General features: G+C 40.5%; 1 protein-coding gene across 3 annotated transcripts in view; it reads right to left on the bottom strand.

The window, feature by feature from the left end:
• The window catches only part of WWTR1 (WW domain containing transcription regulator 1), a 144065-nt gene that overhangs the window by 122131 nt on the left and 2142 nt on the right, over positions 1-19792 (bottom strand). The gene's annotated exons all lie outside the window — the stretch shown is intronic.

Genomic DNA, 19792 nt, shown 5'->3' with positions numbered 1-19792 from the left:
CTCATGAAATGGCAAAGCTGTGATTCAAACCCAAGTGTTTGACTACAGAACTCAGGAGTACTCCCTGCTCCCCACTGCAGATGACAAAGTATCCAATCCCTTACACCTCCCCACTTCGCAAACACAGGTTCCTACTATTAAAGCAGCAGAAAGAAACTACTGTTGGCAACTGAAAAAGCCACAGCAGAGAAGACCATTTTCCCCTCAACAGTAAATACAATTAGCCAAAAGGTGGAAACCCAAATGCCCATCTCAACAGATGAATGGATAAACAGAATGTGGTATATTTATACAATGGAATATTATTAAGTCATAAAAAGGAATGAAGATGTGATACATGCTACAACATAGAGAAACCTTGAAAACACTAAGCCAAGTGAAAGAAACCAGGCACAAAAGAGCATATAAAACTCCATTCATATGAAATGTCCAGAAGAGGCAAACCTACAGAGACATAAAGTAGTTAAAAACTGGGGAGGATGAGGTTACGGGGAGGGGAAGATGATAGCTAAGAGCTACCTGGCTAGTAAGGGATTCTCTTTGTAGTGATGAAATTGTTCTACAATTGACTGTGGCAATGCTAGCCATCTATCTGTGAATCTGCAGGGGGGAAAAAAAAAACACACTGAGTTGTATACTTCTCTCTTTTTTTGGCCATGCTGCCGAGGCATGTGTGACCTTGCTTCCCCAACCAGAGATCAAATCAGTGCCCCCTGCTTTGGAAGCACAGAGTCTTAACCTCTGGGCCACCAGGGAAGTCCCTGAAGTGTATGCTTTAAATGGGCAAAATGTATGGCATATAAATTATATCTCAATAAAGCTATTTAAGAAAGTAAATGTTATCAGTTAAGCAAAGTAAGAGACCTTGGCTATCATTCAAGATCATTTTTAAAGGTGAGGCACCCTAGCGATCAGCCCACTATGAGGATTTATATCAGTGTCCCATTGTGCTCTGCTTGCTGGCCCCACAACTCAGTGACCCTGAGCACTCAGCTCAGAGCCAGGTCATGGATAAGGGGGACCCTCACCCCTGCCCTCAAGGAGCTTAAATATAGTTGGGTTCTTTCAAGCCTGAAACAATGAGATTCCACCCAACCAACTGTAGCACCAAGGGCAGAGGAGGTGAAGACCATAGGAGCCAAGGAGATGGGCAGAAGCTGAGGCTTGAGCTGGGCTTTCCGGGAGGAATGAACTGGATGGCGGGCCAGAAAATAGATGGAAGGGCACTTCTGGGAAAGGAGACAGATGCTGTTGAATATTCCATTTACACCACATCTTTCAGATGAGGTTTAGATAACGTCGTTCTGAGACTTCCCTGGAAGCCCAGAGGTGAATACTCCATGCTCCCAATGCAGAGGGCATGGGTTCGATCCCTGGTCGGGGAACTAATAATCCACATGCTACACAGCATGGACAAAAAAATTATAGTCCCATTGCTAGGAGAACGGATGAATAGGGGAGAGTTCAGCCCTGACGGGACAGGATGCCAGGGAGAGTTCTGAGTGGGAAATGACGTGGTGAGAGCTGTCTTTACAGAAGTCTGGCCTGGCTGCAGTGTACCAGGGACTGAGGTCAGAGGCCAGTGTGCTATAATCTACAAGCGAAGTGTCAAGTTCTGTGGTAGAAGCAACAGGAATGGAGAGGAAGGAAGGAAGAGAGATCACAAAGGAGAAAAACAACAGAATCCAACCATGTCAAGACCTGTGGGCAGGAACAGAGGGACAAGAAGGCCACTGACTCTGACTCTGCCCAGACTGCCTGGGTTGAACTCCTTACCAGCCGTGTAACATTGGTCAAGTTAGTTAAATGCTCTGCACCTCAGTTTCCTGAGGAAAGCGAGGATTAAAAATTGTGTTTCTGTCTATCAAACAGTTGTTGGGAGAATTAAATACAAACAGTGCTTGGAGCGATGCCTGGCACTGAGTACGTGCTCTGTAGAGCCTGTTGAATAAATACACGTAAATGCATATTCAGACCTCAGACCTCACTTTCCAACAACAGCAGCAACAAGGAAAAGCCTCATCCAGCTTCATTTTTCATCCCATCAAGCTTCCTTTTTCACTCACTTTTCCCCATTCATTCACCCCTTGGTGGAAGTTCTAGGAAGAATAAAATATTTTATTCCTATGCTCCCTGCCCTTGAGGATGGGCCTTCTGGGAAAAACTGAACAGAAGAGAAACAGCAGTAACTGTTCTCCACCAAGATCCAGGCACTAGGAATGGCTGAACCACAGGCTTGGTGAGCAGCTCCAAGAAGCCAGTGAAAGCCTGGACCAGGCAGGCTGTGTACTGCAGACAGGCTTGCAGGGCTCCTGTTTCTATAGCCCTGAGGGACTGCTCTGTGGGTACCCACCTGCTCACCCAGGCCCCCGCCTTCCCAGGTACTGCCTGCCAGCCAGAACCCCTGAGCATCTTTCCTGCCCTGCTTCCTAGGAGCTCAGCCTCTGGACCTGGACACCACACCTGTCCCCTCATAACTTACATCAAAGGCTCTGGGGCCAAATATTGAACTGAGGATGTTGGCCAGAGAGCTCTGGGCAGAGCTTATAAACTGCAAAGGAGGAAAAGGGTCCTTGCCTTTCCTGCCTAGGAGGAAGGAACACGCTCTGTGATCTTGACCAAAAAGCCCTCAGAAGGTCAGAAATCAGGAGAACAGGGCTCTGTTCTCCCTTCACATGGTTGTGATTATGTGGTGGAGTCTCCCCACCCCTCCACCCACCCCACCCCACCAGCACTGGGCATCTTCACGACACTGCTAGGGTACCATGCCCATATTGAAAAGAAGGTTAAACTATCATACAAACACAATGTATTTTTAGTAATTAGACTTGAGTCTCCTACCTTTCGGAGAAGGCAATGGCAGCCCACTCCAGTACTCTTGCCTGGAAAATGCTATGGACGGGGCAGCCTGGTGGGCTGCCGTCTATGGGGTCGAACAGAGTCGGACACGACTGAAGCGACTTAGCAGCAGCAGCAGCAGCTCCTACCTTTGGATAATTACTAAAAATCTCCCTTCAAAGTGACAAAAAACACAAAAATCCTCAAAAACTCAAAAGAAGAATTTAACTTATACCAAGTCTTTCTGGTGAGTTTTAAATAACATCACAGTCCCATTATTGGGAGAATAGGTAAATAAACTGTAGTATAGCCATACTACTGAATAATATATTAAGGTAGATCTCTAGCTACTGTCACAGAAAAACATACTTTCCAGTGAGGGGGCGGGGGGAGGACATGAAGATACAACATGTAAAAAAATCGGAACTACATGTTTGTACACGCTCTTGAATGGACTGTGAACTGAGAACGGGGCACAGTCTCTCGGGGCAATGAGCACAACTGGTATAGAAGAGTCAAGAGAGACTATCTCTGGCTGGATTTCTTAAAACAAAACGCATTCGTGTATAACTTGGGCAATTTGGGGGGGTGCCATAAAAAATAAATAGATGCTGTTGGATTTACATATATGACCAGCTATTGTTATTAAGTTGCTTAAGTCGTGTCTGATTCTTTGTGACCCCATGGACTGCCGCATGCCAGAGTTCCCTGTCCTTCACTACCTTCTGGAGTTTTCGAAAACTCATGTCCACTGAGTCAGTGATGCCATCCAACCATCTCATCCTCCATCACCCCCTTCTCCTTTTGCCCTCAGTCTTTCCCAGCATTAGGGTCTTTTCCAATGGGTCAGCTCTTCGAATCAGATGGCCAAAGTATTGGAGCTGCAGCTTCAAATCTAATTTATAACTTTACATTCTTCTTTCCTTTATTCTGATCAGAAGAGGGTTCTTTTCCTGCTTTTCAGAGAGCTGAAAAAATTATAAAATTAAATTCTGGTTCTGTGTGACCTTAAGAAACTTGTAAACAATAAAAGAGCCCAAGCTAAAATTTAAAATAAAGATATTAAGAATAGATATATGATTTAGAAGGTGATGTTCCCAGGCGAACCATTTCTCCTGGGTTTATCTGGCTAAACTTCCTTTCAGGTTTGTTTGTGGATGTTGGTGATACCACTGAGGATGAACTTGAGCTGTGTTTTTAAATACTTGCTACTAACTAGCTCCTCTGACATCTCTCTAGTCACTACTGACACAGTTAATCTGCTTAATTACAGTTTTGTTGATATCTCAAATTCCCCTTATTTACTCTGCATCCTGAAAAAGTCCTTTGAAATCTAAACAGTCCACTACCTCTCCAGCTCTGTTTGGAAAGGTTACAATCTTAGGATCCTTTGAAAGGAGAGTGGGGGGTGGGGAGCTGTATTTCCAGCATGGAGTGGAATGTGAAAATAATCTGGGAATAGAATGAATACACTGGATTTATTCCCAGCAACTTTTTCTCTCCTAATTTGTTATTGTTCTGCTTGAGGAAGTGATTTCTTTGAATGTATAATCAGACTGATAATTAAATACAAAGATTAGAGTATATTCCCACTTGTAATACACTTTATGTGTACTCCCTATGCCAATAAGCAGAGCATCCGTTTCTGCACACAGTATGTGCTCAATAAATATCTACTGCTTAGGTTTACTGCCTAAGAAAGAAGTACTAGATGATCTAAATAAAGGAGACATTTTAAATTATTTATATTTCTTTCAGCAGATATTAACTGAACTCCTATCACGTGTGCTAGGCATTAGGCCAGGCACTGAAGAGATACAAGTGGGGTAAAATTTGGTTATTTGTCCTTAAGGAGTTCATAATATAAAGAAGGAAAATAAAACATAAGTACTCTCCCTTGTTGCAAAAAAGTCAAAATTTCCTATTATTTCTAACTCTCAAATTCAAATCAAACTTGTTGTACTATTACATCTGATCTTAAAAGCATCCTTTTCTGCCTCTGACCACCCAGTACATTTTGATTATTTAAAAAGTATGTTCGGCATCAGCCTTGATCTTAATAGATACTCCTTTGTACCAAGACATACTAGGTATGAAGGACAATACCACATCAGGTCCATATTCTGAGAGTTGACATGTTGGGGAAATGAAATAAATCCATTCATTTAGCAACAAGCCTTGGGACTTCCCTGGTAGTCCAGTGGTTAAGAATCCCCCTGCCAATGCCGGGGACACAGGTTCGATCCTTAATGCAAGAAGATCCCACATGCCACAGAGCAACTAAGCCCACACCACAAGTACTGAGTCCACGAACCTAGAGCCTGCACTCCACAATACGAGAAGCCACGCCAAGGAGAAGCCCGTGCACTGCAATGAAGAGTAGCCCCCTTCACCGCAACTCAAGAAAGCCCAGGTGCAGCAGACCCACACCAGCATAGCCAAAAATAAACAAATAGATAATTTTAAAAAGTCTTACCCAACATATTAATGGATAATAGGAAAGATCAATTGCCAAATTACCCATACAGATCAAATTACTATGGGATCTGGAGGAGGAGGAGGAGATCCTTCTAGCTAGTTGGTCTCATCAAGTGTCAGAGAGGAGATGGGGTTGGCTGAGGGTTAACATACCAAGCAGCAGACAGAGAACATTTCAGGACAGTGAGAGAAATGATACACTACTGTTAATCAGAAGTCCAAGACAAGCCACTATGTGTATCCAGAGGCCATGAGCACAAAATGGAGAGAAAACTGGAGCAACAAGCACCTTCAGGATCCTTATGGGCTGGCCTCAGTCCTGTTTATTCACGTTCCCGAAAAATCACTCCACACTTAGATGCGCACATGCCTTGAGATGAAGGGGGTCAACCAACAGCAAAAAGGAACACGAGTCCCCCAGTAGAGTCTAAATTCCATATTTGTCTTTTTAAAGTATTCATATGAAGGGCAATGGCATTAGCATAATACTGGCTCTAGACTTTGGAGTTTTAACCAAGGGTTCAAGATGATTTGTTTTCTTCTCTCTGTGCTCCCCTCACTCTCTTGGCCAATTTCTCTTCTCTCTTCCTTTATTTTTCTCTCTCCACCCTTCTCTGTGTAACTTAAAAAAAAAAAAACTTCAATGCCACAAGACTGTACATTTAAATTCAGCCCACATGACATTTCCTCCAAGTTTAATTGCTTCCATACAATTTATATCCGCTAGTCACGCTAGACCCAAGAGTATTAACCATGCTCTTTTACAAAGAAGCTCTTGTCCCATAATAACCCCCATAATCAAAGTGCAGGAATTATGGGTAAGGACCAGCCGGATGACGGATGAAACAAACAGGTTTTTAAATTCACCCAAAGCAGGCTTCAGGCAGGAGGCAAATCAAAGCCAGCCACTCTACCATCAGGCTTGAGAACAGAAACACTAGCTTGAACAGAGATCTGGGGATCTTTGCACATCCGGACAGGAAGAAATGAAGTCATATATATATATATATATATATATACACACATATATAACTCAGATACCTTATCTTTGGGTTGACATGAAGAGCCACCCACAGTGTCGCTTAAAAACACCTGGCTACATTTTCTCTGCTTTCAAGCCCATCCCTCAAAGTTCTAGTGATGGACGCCTGTGAGTGAAAGTGGCTCAGTCGTGTCTGACTCTTTGCAACCCCATGGACTGTACAGTCATGGAATTCTCCAGGCCAGAATACTGAAGTAAATCCCCCTTCTCCAGGGGATCTTCCCAACCCAGGGATCGAACCCAAGTCTCCTGGATTGCAGCTGGATTCTTTACCAACTGAGCCACAACTCTTTATTTAAATATTTATTTCTGTATTTGGCTATGCCTGGTCTTCGTTGCAGCGTGCAGGTTCTTTAGTTGTGGCATATGGGATCTAGTTCCTTGACCAGGGATCATACCCTGGCCCCCTGAATTGGGTATTTCAAGTCTTAGCGAGGCTCCCAAGTCCACTCTTTAAATGAGTAAATCATTCTTTTTGTTATTCTGAGCAGACTGAAGTTAGCTTTTCCATCTTCCCACAGACATCTTGGGCAACATTTCTAGACTTGTCCTACAGCAAAGTAGCATTAGTCACTCAGTCGTCTCCAACTCTTTGTGACCCCATGGACTGTAGCCCACCAGGCTCCTCTGTCCATGGAATTCTCCAGGCAAGGATCCTGGAGTGGGTAGCCATTTCCTTCTCCAGGGGATCTTCCCGACCCAGGGATCAAACCCGGGTCTCCTGCACTGCAGGCAGATTCTTTACCATCTGAGCCACCAGGGAAGTCCATCCTACAGCAAAGGACATCTACAAACGTCTCAAGTTCTTTTATAAACCCTTATCTTTCTAAACACTTGCTCGACTCTTCCCATTATCTTGCCCACCTCTCAACAAATCACTTCCCTCGTGAACTTCAAAGTTCACCCTTGTGGTTTCATAACTGCACGAGGCAGTTAACAGGACTCTGGATTTCTGGATCTCCCTTAATCAGCTTGCCCACTCTGCACAAGAACTATGCCTACCTTTCTTACAAAAGCCTTTTAAGCAACATTTTCGGTCCTCCTCACTGGATTCGGATAGATACCTCTCCACCAGGATTTTTCTGAAAACAATTTTTAATTCCATGCAATCTCTTCTTCTGCTCAAAAACCCATTCAGGGTAAGAGGAAAACAAAGTCAACTACTTACCAGATCCCCACCCTGTGTCTTTAAAGATTTAGTGAAGGTTTCTATAGCTTTCCCCTTTTTGCCTACATTCCCTTATTGATTTTCATAGACCAATGATGTCTATGAATTAAGGGTAGAACTAGCAGAGTCTGGATCAGTGATGTTACTCTAACCTGAGAAACTGGTGGATGGAAACATTTTGCTTGTTGCCAATGAACTACTTTTGACCTATTCTAATAAAGAAAAAGAAAACAATTCCCATGCTGTCACTAAAACACCATGTCACTGAGGTTTTATTACTTTTACATGCTATATAGCTGTATCATTTATTGTAGCAGTCTAGCTCTGGACATATTCTGAATCATAATCATTTCATGCATCAAGTCGTTGACAAATCAAAGTAAAATCAGATTTTAAAAGCATTCATTTAGAAGCTCCTACTTACATTTTGGAAAGGAAATCTTATATTTTAATGGCATTAGATATTATTTATTATGCAGTGTCGTTTTATCCTGTTCCACAATGTAACATTTTTGTTTTACCCTTGGCCGACTTGACAGTCAAGGTACAAAACAGACATTGTTTTAAAAATCCATTTGTAATAAGTGTCAGTAAATATAACCTTTCACTTCAGCTGAAGCAACTCCACAGCATCAGTTTTCAGCTCCATGCTTACTGGGAAGTTTATAATACTCTTTTTCAGCAGCTCTCAAAACTAGACTCCAAAGAGATATGTACCAGTCGCTAAGGTGTTTACCAAGGCCCAGAATGACTTAAAATGCAAAACTTAACTCGCTACTGATGCTTTGTTTTATGGTGAATACAGACAATGTGTTTAGTCAGATCATGGGGTTTTTTTATTCACACACATGAGATAACCTGGACATTCCAATGCATGAGCAACCGGGAAATCTGAGTCCTTTAATGGTTTTCAACTAATTAACTAGGGTTGGCCAATTAGTAGGTTAAATGGAGTCCTCTAATGGTTTTCAACTAATTAACTAGGGTTGGCCAATTAGTAGGTTAAATGAAAAGCACTTTGGCAAAACCTGACTCATTTCACTATGGCTAATAATTTTAAAAAAGGCTGTGCTGGTCCGTCCCTTGTTCTAGCCACCTGCCAAAGTTTTCAGGCAAAAGTTTCAACAATTCTGCATCCAGCCTTCCAAATCATTTATTTAATGTTGACACTCCAAATTGTCGATAATGACTCTACACTCTCCTTTGCTCCTGCTGTTAAATATCTGTTAATAATCACTGACGACTCAATAGTTATTAAAATGTAAGCCACAGATAAACACAAAGAACAATGGCTCCACTCTGTCTTGTGTGGGTTATAGTCCTTGGATCTTCGCTAGAGCCCTTTCCCAAAGCCCCAAGCACAACCCTTGGCATCTTCAAGTTTATAGAAATGTCAGATCAATAAATGTAAGTTTAACTATTTTCAGACCATAGATAATTAAACTTTTTAAAAAGCCTATGAAGAAAACAGACCATATTTTAAAAACCTATCTGGGTACAGCTTAACATTTAAGTAGCTGATCCTTCCTCCATTTCCATCTTTCCTTTCTACAAGTTTTTTATACAATATGTACTTATGGATTCTATGCTAAAATGCACAAAGAACCAAATATATTCTGGATGATATATTAGGTAACAAGAATTCATATTTGCCTAAAGTCCTAAATGCACAGGCTTCTATTCCACATAGTACATAAAACTAAGACCCATAAAAGTGACAATTGTGCTGAAGAGTGTGTCTACAGAAAACACAAGTAATTTTATAAGCAGCACTGAAGTTTACTGCTTCTTTTATAGTTCTCAATTCCTTCTACTAAATTCACATGTTCACACAAATCCCAAGCCAGTAACAGGGCCACTAGATGCTCCCAAATTTGTAAAATGCAGCAGAATAGCGTTTTTACTACAGTCCCAGCTTTCACTACAAAATGTATTCAAACTCAAACCAGTTTGATATAATCAAGCAGGTTTTATTTACTTACATTATGAAAGAGTTAACTGACCCAGAGCATTGACATGCATTATAATTTCAGAATCTACTTTACCAGTTATTAAAATCAGTCTGGCAAAATGAAGAGACAAAGATGGAAAGATAAACGTTCATCTGAAACTACAGTTACATAATATTCCAAACCATAAATTTTTAACTGATACTCTGCAAATATAATCTGCTATTTTTATGGCTGCAATTAAGTATGACACGTCTAAGCAGTAACAGTCCTGTGAGCTACAAATTGTGACAAAGGTTTGACCACAGCTGGGACTGGAGAAGGCAATTTTCCTCCTGGCAAGCGAGTATCATATCAATTAGAGTAATATTTTTACCCAAGTCTTATAACTTATCTCAGTTAGTTATAAAACACTGATTTTAGGCCTCATTTTAACCGGATGTTTAAATAAGCAAATGTGTGATCCTTCTAGACAGCCAGCAGACCTCTCCAGGAAAAACGTCGTGCTCCTTAGAAGGACACCTCAGTGGAGGTGGGAACTGGTGGGCTATGATTTATGTAATTCAGGGGCTTATTGTCATCATTTTTCTCTCTTCTGTCCATAACTTTGTTCTATATTTTCCAAGTCTCCTATAAATGTGTTATCATTTGTTTATAATTTAAAAAATAAAATGCTTTAAAGAAACAAACAAAAGCCATCTTATTCAGTGTAGTACCCAATGTAGTACTTATTCAATGTAGCCCAACCCTGGAAAAAGAAAAGTGACCCCAGGGGAAAAACCATTCGCTGGATATTTTTCAGTGCCCATCTTCCTCTGAGAAATATGCCATAAAATTAACCCTTCCTCTTTCATGAACTTCCCTGAATTTCAGGCACTACTTTCTGGATTTCCTCATAAATATCTCTGACTGCTTCCTCTCCATCTCCTTTGCCAAGTCCAGGAACTTCTCTTTTCTTCTTAATCTATGTGTAACCTCTCTCTAAGGAATCTCATCCGTGCCTGGATTTGAATAATAATAATAATAATAATAATCTATGATCATAGTTATATAGATAATACACACATAGATATAGTTGCCTGGGGGGAATATATATATATATCTCCCTTGGGTATCTTTAACATGTTAAAACGTTTCTCAGCCTCTTTTAAAGTTTCCAATACTGCTCATTACAACAAGAAGCACTACCATTCAAGCCATTATACAGCCAGTAACCTGCAAATTTTCCATTCATCTCCTTTTCTCACGGCCCTTATCTCCTCCATTACCAAATCCTATCCAATTTACCTCTCTAGTGTCCCTGAAATGATTTCACTAGCCCTCAAGTGACTGATTTCACTTCTTCCCTTTTCCAGCACCACCAAAGCAATTCCCCCATGACTGAGTCACTCATGTGAGTGAGTACCTTCATTCCAGAGTGGCAGAATATTCAAGTTATGGCTTGTGAATTCTGAAACTACAGTTAAAATGTCTATCCCCATTTCATCCCAGTACAACCCACATCCTGATCGGTTTTAGAGCACGAAGGACATCAATTTTCCAAACCACAAAGCCAAATCCCAGTCTCTGAACTATAGTTACCCCAACGAGGCTTCTTGCCCATCAAGAATCTCATGAAGTTCTCCAGAATTTAACTCATATCTATACTCAGTCCTGAGGGTGTGTGAGGGCCAACCAGAAAAAGAGACCACCTAAGCTGTGGTTCCCAAGATCCCCAAACAACCAACTGATGCAAGTATAAATGAGGTCATGTGTATACATAATAAATCCCTGGAAGATACACAAGCAAATGTGAACAGTGGTTCTATTGAGTAAAACTAGAGGGCGGAGTACTTTTATTTTTCACTTTACATTCTTCAGCTCTGCTTAAATTTTTTGATGAGAGTATGTTAAAAAGCCATCTGTTTTTTTTGGCTGCAGGATCCTAGTTCCCCAACCAAGTTTCAACCTGAGCCCCCAGCAGTCTAAGCGCGAAGTCCTAACCACTGACCTACCAGGGAATTCCCTAAAAGTCATCTTTTAAAAAGAAATTCAAAGATAAAATCAAGTCAGTAAAAGTTATGTTTGTTCACTTGGGTTATATTTCTTTTGCTTGTGTTTTCTACTTTTTTTGATGGATTAACAGATTATCACAGTTGCTTCCTCAACCTGTGAACCGCAAGAAAGGTTTTTCACGGACAAATTGGGAGACAGACAAATATTCAGTGTTTCAATATTTGCAGAAAATCCATCACAAAGAAATATATATTTTTAATAAAAAATCTAGCATATACATTTTTCCCCAGTGAACATGTTTTGTTTTGGCACCCCACAACATCTCTGAATACCCATCCTTCATCCATCTTCCTCACCACCGCATTTAGTACATCGAGCAAGGGTTCTAAATTTTCAGTCCAGGCGGGGGACAGACATGATTCCTGAACAGGAATTCCAGGCTATAAGCTTGCAAAGATTTAAAAGAAAATATTACAGGATTCTTTCCTTATCAAGCACCTACCTATGTGCCAGGCATTGTGCTCAGGTCATACAATGACAAAGTAAGAAAAACATCACTCTTGCCCTCGTGGAAGTTACAGTGTAGTAAGAAAGAGAAATAAATCATCAGTAATAAGGGTAATTTCAGGCAGTCCCGTGGTTGGGACGGCCGAGTTTCCACTGCAGAGGGCTCGGGTTCAATCCCTGGTTGAATCCCACAGGGATCTAAGAGAACAAGGATCCTGCACACAGTAAGGCACAGCCAAAAAACCACAAAAACACACAGTGATACAGCAGCAGTGCTAGATCTGGGGAGACACAGAGGGCTATGGGCGAACCTAGCCAATGCATCTAAGCCAGTGCAGGGGCTGTGAGTCAGGGAAAACCTCCTTCGGGGCTGGCACCTAAGCTGATGCCTGAAGGTAGTGTGGGCGTTAACCATGCAGAAAGCAGGGAAATAATGTTCCAGGCACAGGTAGCAGCTTGTGCCAAGTTCCTGAGGCCAGAAGGAGTGTAGCCAATGGGAAAAACTAAAAGACATCCAGACCAGCTGGCAGTTTCAGATTTGTAACCGTAATAGAAATGACTGACTTATTGGGACACACCTCAAAGCGCTTCCAAGCTGGGAGAGCGGCAGCACACAGGTCAGAAAGGGGCTTTCAACCTGGTTGTGTCTGTATTCTTCACGATTCCCCAGTTAGACTGTCAGCTGCCTTGGGTCTGAAAACCTGCCCGATTTCTCCTCTCTCCACACAGTGCCCTGAACTGGCACATAAGAGCAGTGCAGTGATTTTTCCTGGTGAATGCTGAACCAAATAAGATCTCTTAAGGTAGCACAAAGGCAAGGCTCTGGGAGAGGGAAGCCCCCATCACTATCTCAACCAGGAACAAGAACAAGAATAAGTAAACTTTCAGGGGTGTCAGGCACGGCACTAAGCACTTGGCATATATTGCTGATTTCACTTCATCGAACATCATTTTTTTCCTTGTCATCTGCTATGTCTAAATGGAACATTAAATAAAAGCTAGAAGTCCAAGAAAGAGAGCGTGCAAATAAAAAATATGTTAAAGGAAATTCAGAAGATCTGCTGCCATCAACTCTACTTCTTATCCTGATTTTTATGGAGAATTTTTGGTTAAGATTTTAGCAATTACTGTGTCGAATATGTTGCCTGGTGGCTCCGACAGTGAAGAATCTGCCTACAATGCAGGAGAGCTGGGTTCGATCCCAGGATTGGAAAGATCCCCCAGAGAAGAGAATGGCAACCCACTCCAGTATTCTTGCCTGGAGAATTCCATGAACAGAGGAGGCTGGCGGGCTACACAGTCCATGGGGTTGCAAAGAGTCAGACACGACCGAGGGACTAACACTACCGTGTATAACTGAATCACTTCGCTGCAGAGCAGTAATTAGCACAACACTGTAATTCAACTACACTTCAATAAAAACTTTGCAAAAGGAAAGAAAAGAACCCAAAACAAGAAAAGCACAGGCAGTTCCCAAAGAGGACTTCCTTGGTAACAAAAGCTCCAGGCTTCAGTTACTGAGCTAAGGCTTTCAGATTCCCTCATGCCCCAGACATCTACCCAAATCTACCAGTCCATCTTCCCTTGCCTCTGTGCTTGCTCCCTCCTGTGATTTTTACCCCACTTCTCCTGAGTTATGTTTATTGTGCAACATTTGGAACATACAGGAAAATAGAAACTAGACAAGAAAAATCTCCATAATCCCACAAATGACTATAGAAAACACTTTGTTTATGGAACCCTCTATCAGACAGACACACACACATACTTTTTAAAATAGTATCAGGATTATGATACTTATACAAGGTACCATAACTGTTGGGTCTTTTTTATGTTATACTCCACTTGTCTGATATTTAGGGCCATTTCTTATCTCTAAGCATTGGTAACTGACTACTAAATCAAGAAATACAAATGAAAGCCTAACACATATACACAAAGCACACTGAAAAGAAAAACTAGAACTTGATTTAAATATGAAACTCTCAACTAGAGAAATAACAGTGAAGGTCACAAAAAGGCTTCCCAAAGTCTACGAAACATTCCTGGGTGGATGGTAAGAGATGACAGTTGGAATAAAATGTTCAAATATTAAATATGCTTGTGAAATATTGGTTTAAAAATGAACAAGTTTTGTAATAAGTGACTCTGGAGTCATTAATGCATATTGTGAAATTCCAAGAGAGGGATAGAGCATGCAACATATCTCAAATCTATTGGTCTTTGTGAACATTTTGTTTACAAAGCATCTGAGTGGACTAGGGTTCCAAGGAATACACTTTGGAAAACTGCTGTGCTGATATTTCAATGCACTAAAACATTTACGGTCCCCCAGTGGAAGGGCCATCCCCTCAGAACTTGCCCTTCAACAATAAGTTTATTACTTCAATCCTCTGTCTTCCAAATCACACTTTTTAATAAAATTATACTCTGGATTGGTGGGTTCTTTTACTTCCATCACCCTCTCCTGTGGTTAGATATTTCCTAACCACAGGAGGGAGGAAAGGAAAGACAAGGATGATAAAGGTATAATTCCCACCTGTCTTAACTCAATTTGTCAACAAACAAAAATTAAGATCACTCAACCCTTTAAGCAATTTATTTCTAATCAATCTCTTCAATTATAAAGACAAAGAGAAATAACCTTTTCTCCTTTAAGCTACTTTACTCACATTACCTAACTAAATTTCATCAGGAACACATCCACTCCTGGCACAAACTAGGTTATCCTCCCTCCATGTCACATCTGTGTTCCCTGAAAAATGATATGGATTCATGAATGGTGAAAATCTCAATGAGAAAATATAGTCATTGTCGATAGACTATCCATTTCTGGTTGATTTGCTTTATCATCTCTCTCTCTTGCTCTCTCTCCAACTATGAGAGCTCCAAATCTGATTGCCCAGACTGAGTCTGGAAGCAAACCTAATGCTCCACCTACCACTCCAAAGTTATCTGGTCACCAAGGATACCTAATTACAGGGCCTAATTATGGGCACGTAATTGGCATGAGGCAGCACAGTTCAAGGGTAGGAGGACAGGTTTGAGAATCACAACATTCTAATCCCATCTCTTCCACTTGCCTATTATGTGACCCTGGGCCATTTACTCAACCTTATCGTGCCTCAGTTTCCTCAACAGTAAAATGGTATAATAATATGCACCTGTTCACAGGTCACTGTGAGGGTTAAAAGAAAGAAGGTGTGAAAAGCACCTAGGGTTATGAATAAAGTTTCCACACACCTGTGTCAGGAGTGGGCTCCATGGGTGCTTCTGATCTCCCTGAGAAGCACTGATTCAGCTCCCCGCCTCCTCTGGCATAGAACAGATAATCAACACATGTCAGTTACCTCCCCTTCTCATCTCTTCCCACTTCTCAATCCCACTCCCCTTCTAACCCCAGCCCACACACAAAACAAGCAGCCACAAGCCAAATTACAAAAATCAGAAAGTAGACTTTCCTCAGAAGTGATTGGATACCCTTTGCCCAAGATGCTGCAGCAAAAAGCCACCACGTCCCATGGTGGGCATCCCTATTTAGGTTTTTTTTAACACGAAGATTGACTGTCAGTTCTTATTTTCAACTTTAAAAACCAGCTTGCAATTCCAGATCCAGGCTGTCATTCAGCACCAAACTTTAATTGAGAGCCAAAATTAGTTTACCCTACTACCAAAGGCTCTACATCTGATTTTGGCCAGGTAGACTGAGTATGCATGTGGGGAGGCAAGAATGAACTCGTACTGAAATTCGACTATGTACCAGACACTTCAGGTATGTTATCTCATCTTCCAAAATACCATGAAATAGGTATTATGATCCTTATTTTACAGACAAAGAAACTAAGGCAGCAAAGAATTTTTTTTGACTGACAAAAGGCTCTTCATGAAAACAACTACATTATCCAGTCATCCAAAGGTAAACAGAGAAAACCAGCCAGAGTCAGTTCTTTTTTGAGAAAAGTAAATTTTAAACAAAATCTTTCCTAACTGAAAAGAAATTGAAAATTTTACCTCCAACAAACATCCCTTAAGAAGTTACTGAAGTTTGTACTTCAGCTTTTCTAGCCATGGAAAGAAATAGAAGTCCTAAGATGACAGCCCTGTTGTAGGTCTAGAGAGAAACCAGAATGGGACACAAAGATGAAGGAATCTAGACATAAAAGCTTAAGGAAAAGGAACCTGACAACCAAGGGGACTGAGAGCCTAGAAAATTTTGAGATCATAATAAAGGCAAATAACATATAAATGTATAAAAAGGCAATTAGAAATACTAAGAAAAAAATCTTTAAGAAAGTCAAGGTCTAAATATGAAGAAACTAAAAGGTGACACAAATTTAAACAATTGATGAAGAGTGAAAAGAAAGAATCCATTTGACTTTGTTGCTGGATATATCCTCCAGAGTGTCCCAGGAGTCCTGACACCAGACCCAGTGTGCAAGTCTAAGACCCAAGCTAATACACAAGGCAGTAAATTATGTTAAATGTTGCCTCCGGTTTTTCAACTTCAAGAAGAATTTACAAATACAGTCAGTTGGGGGACAAAGCACAAAATCTTTATTAGTCATGGATTCAGAGCTTTGGAATGTTAAGGTGTCACTGACAAAAAGCAAACTGTAGAATTGCCAGCCCCCCAAACCTCATTGACTTACAAAATGGGGAGTCAAGAAATACTATCAAAAGTTTCCAGAAAATAACAAAAGTGACCTAACAGACAAATTCAAAATAATGTAAATATCAAACTTGGGAAAGGAAAAAAGAAACATTTTAAGGAGCTACATTTCTCACTTTCTTATTAGGAGTTAAATATTGATAACAATAGTGGTAAAAGCATATTACTTAAAGGGTTAAGAAGGTAACAATCTAAGAATTAAATACAGAAACAGTTTTTAAAAAATTTAAAAGTTGCCTCCCTGAGGCGTGAGAAAGTGAAGAAAACCAAGTCCTTCTGTACTATTGGGTTTGTTAACCAACTGCATAGATCATTTTGACAAAAATAAATTTCTACCACACATTACAGAAAAGGCTAAAGACTAAAATTATTACTAAAAATTAGGAGTGGCAGCAAATGTTACAGTTGGAATTATATTTAAGAGTAGGGATATATTCTCTTATAGAATATGTTATTCAAATACAATTTTTCTGTAAGAATGGAAAGTTCTACTGAAGCTAGATCATTTTCTTCTTTATAATTCTCTATTTTCTGGTCTAGATACACCAAACATGTACTCCATTTATAACCAGACATTTTTTTAAAATTTTAGTGTGATCAGTGTTCAAACCCTGTTGTGGAGAGCCCAACACCTACACACCCCAACCTGATTTATGAGCTGTAGAGAACAGTAGAAATAATGCAGTCATCTTCAGAGGCCATGCATTTTAACATGGCTAGTTCCATCCTCCTCACAGTTAAAAGGTACCCTAACATCACAGGGAAGGTTTGAACACTGAGAAAAGGTGTCCTTGAACAGGTGTCAGAAAGTGATTACGTTGTATACATAAGAACAATCTTACCTGAGAAAATGACAAAAACTGTTGAAAGCTTCTTAGATGTCCAGGCTTTACATTCCCCATAGCTCACTGTTCAACTGGGGAAGTGACATGGGGATTAAGTGGGGCATGGAAAAGGGAAAATTGCTCCTGAAGTAAAGGCAACAGATTAGAGGGCCAGTCCACCAATAAATAATCACATAACTTACCCTTCCCTGGCCTCAATTTTTTAACCTTCCCCTAAAAAATGACCTTGTCAATTATGAAGTAATTTGATTTCTGATTTATAAAGCCCTCTACTCCTGACAGCATCAAGAATACGATTCTACTGCGAGCCCCATTTCACAGATGATGGTGTAAAGTCATGAGTAGATTTTATGAAAATTAATCCAGGGTCAGCTGCCATCATTTTCCAAGCTTCTACTTAAATCCACCAAGATACACTGCTTGATGAAAGAAAATATAACATATAACATTTACCTTATTCCAACTTTAACAAAGCTCCAAAAGAAATTCAGAGAACTCTTGGAAGAGTTCTTTATCTCAAAAGACAATGATCACAGTGATTCAATTTCTTAAATTCCCTTAGCTACTGAAGGTGACTTAATTTCTCAAATTCCCTTAGCTACTTGGCCAACAATTTTCAAGGATTGTTATCAGCTCAAGTCTACAGGCCTATTACCTACATGTTTTTCCAGTTGTTGTCATCACTGACTGTCCAAAGGAGATTCACCCAGCTTTGGACTGAGGAGTGGCTTTTTGTTGTTGTTTAGTTGCTAAGTTGTGCCCAACTCTTTTGCGACCCTATGGGCTATCCATGGGTTTTCCCAGGCAAGAATACTGGAGTGGGTTGCCATTTCCTCCTCCAGGGGATCTTTCTTTCCCACCCAGGAATTAAACCCATGGTTCCTGCCTCATCTCCTGGATTGCAGGCGGGTTCTTCATCATTGAGCCACTCAGGAAGCCAAGGAGTGGCTTTAGTTGGGGGGATAAGGCAGATGTAGCAGACCAATTTTTTCTAAACCCAAGGCTAATTTCCACTTTTCACAAACATATTTTTGAGCTACTCCAATCATTCAAAATGTATATAAAAGAGAATTCTTTTGTTTTGCTTTTGTTTAGGGATCTTTTCCCCTAGCTTTCCTCAGACATTAGGCAAGACTAGCTCTTATTTCATATTTTTAGCAACCAGTTATACTGATCGCATATCATATATATTTGTGTATGTATATATATAAACATAGTTCAAAAACCATTTGGGACCAAAAATAACTTCCAAAATTATTGTAAAATATTGGTTCTTTTTCTGTTTGTATGTACTACTAAGTTCATTTCTACAAAAGTCACAATAACATATTCAAAACTGCATTTACCTAAGTAAGCAACACAATATGCTGCTTCAGACCTTTATATAGTATATAAGGGCTAGAGCTAATGGTAAAGAACTTGCCTGCCAATTCACGAGACACAAGATTTGCCGGTTCAATCCCTAGGTCGAGAAGATATCCTGAAGGAGGGCATGGCAGCCCACTCCCGAATTCTTGCCTGGAGAATCCCATGGACAGAGGAAATCTGGCAGGCTGCGGTCCATAGGGTTGCAAAGAGTCGGAAATGACTTTACACATACACGTAGTATATAAACTAATGCCATCCTTTAGAACAATATCATCACACTTAGAAAAATGTCATGCTATTATATCACATACTTGAATTCCACCAACTATTTAGATCAAAGCACTCAGTATGTGTCCACACTATCACTCAATAACCAGAAGACCAGTTGTGGACTAAAATGATCATCAAGTCTGTTTTGGACAAGGGCTTCTCTGCGCTACATCAACCCCACCAACAACAAAGAACTCCTTCTTGCACAAGATGTCAACAGCTTTGGGATGGAGAAGAAATAATTGGCTACCAGTATGAGTCAAATGGTTGGCTATTATAAGCCTCCATCTATCACTGTGTATTTGTTATCAGGTCCTCTCATAGCAATCAAAGTATCAAATATTATCTTATTAAAATTGCACATAACAACTTGGAAACTAAGGCAACTCTATTTTATATATATATATATATATAGGCTTTAAAATAAAGTCTAAGGCAAGTTCTCAGAAGAGGAATTTTCCTCCATGGCAGTCAACAGCCAGCCAGTGCAGGCAATCCTGAACCAAGTGCTCCAGTTGGCAGGACTTCTATCCAGGCCATTGATGGCCTGACCCTCCATGACCTCACCGGTTATGTTTCAAGTTCCAGCTTGGCTTCTCCTCCAGAATATAATTATTTTAGGGTACCAAAATGGAAGCAACCTTCTTTACGCCTGTGAATACA

Source organism: Giraffa tippelskirchi, chromosome 2, assembly GCF_054371585.1.
Source record: "Giraffa tippelskirchi isolate mGirTip1 chromosome 2, T2T-mGirTip1v1.2.pri, whole genome shotgun sequence".
Taxonomy (NCBI): Eukaryota; Metazoa; Chordata; class Mammalia; order Artiodactyla; family Giraffidae; genus Giraffa; species Giraffa tippelskirchi.
Note: the sequence above shows the minus strand (reverse complement) of the source record. Positions and strands in the feature narration are given on the sequence as shown.